Consider the following 1046-nt stretch of genomic DNA (forward strand, 5'->3'; position numbering starts at 1 on the left):
TTAGAATATCATCAAAAAGTTGATTTATTTCAGTAATTCCATTCAAAAAGTGAAACTTGGATAATGTATACATTCATTCCACACAGACTGATATATTTCAAGTGTTCATTCCTTTTACTTTTGATGATTATAACTGACAACTAATGAAAACCCCAAAATCAGTGTCTCAGAAAATTAGAATATTGTGAAAAGGTTCAATATTGAAGACACCTGGTGCCACATGCTAATCAGCTAATTAACTCAAAACACCTGCAAAGGCCTTTAAATGATCTCTTAGTCTAGTTCTGTAGGCTACACAATCATGGGGAAGACTGCTGACTTGACAGCAAAAGACGACCACTGACACTTTGCACAAGGAGGGCAAGACACAAAAGGTCATTGCTAAAGAGGCTGGCTGTTCACAGAGCTCTGTGTCCAAGCACATTAATAGAGAGATTCACAAAGAGTGGACTGCAGCTGGAGTCGGTGCTTCAAGAACCACCACGCACAGACGTATGGAAGACATGGGTTTCAGCTGTCGCATTCCTTGTGTCAAGCCACTCTTGAACAAGACACAGCGTCAGAAGCGTCTCGCTTGGGCTAAAGACAAAAAGGACTGGACTTCTGCTGAGTGGTCCAAAGTTATTTTCTCTGATGAAAGTAAATTTTGCATTTCCTTTGGAAATCAAGGTCCCGGAGTCTGGAGAAAGAGAGGAGAGGCACAGAATCCACGCTGCTTGAAGTCCAGTGTAAAGTTTCCACAGTCAGTGATGGTTTGGGGTGCCATGTCATCTGCTGGTGTTGGTCCACTGTGTTTTCTGAGGTCCAAGGTCAACGCAGCCGTCTACCAGGAAGTTTTAGAGCACTTCATGCTTCCTGCTGCTGACCAACTTTATGGAGATGCAGATTTCATTTTCCAACAGGACTTGGCACCTGCACACAGTGCCAAAGCTACCAGTACCTGGTTTAAGGACCATGGTATCCCTGTTCTTAATTGGCCAGCAAACTCGCCTGACCTTAACGCTATAGAAAATCTATGGGGTATTGTGAAGAGGAAGATGCGATAC

General features: G+C 43.2%; 1 protein-coding gene across 2 annotated transcripts in view; it reads left to right on the forward strand.

The window, feature by feature from the left end:
* LOC123970943 (cytochrome b-c1 complex subunit 10-like) overlaps positions 1-1046 on the forward strand; it is an 82100-nt gene that overhangs the window by 74275 nt on the left and 6779 nt on the right. The gene's annotated exons all lie outside the window — the stretch shown is intronic.

This window comes from Micropterus dolomieu, linkage group LG05 (assembly GCF_021292245.1).
Source record: "Micropterus dolomieu isolate WLL.071019.BEF.003 ecotype Adirondacks linkage group LG05, ASM2129224v1, whole genome shotgun sequence".
Lineage (NCBI taxonomy): Eukaryota > Metazoa > Chordata > Actinopteri > Centrarchiformes > Centrarchidae > Micropterus > Micropterus dolomieu.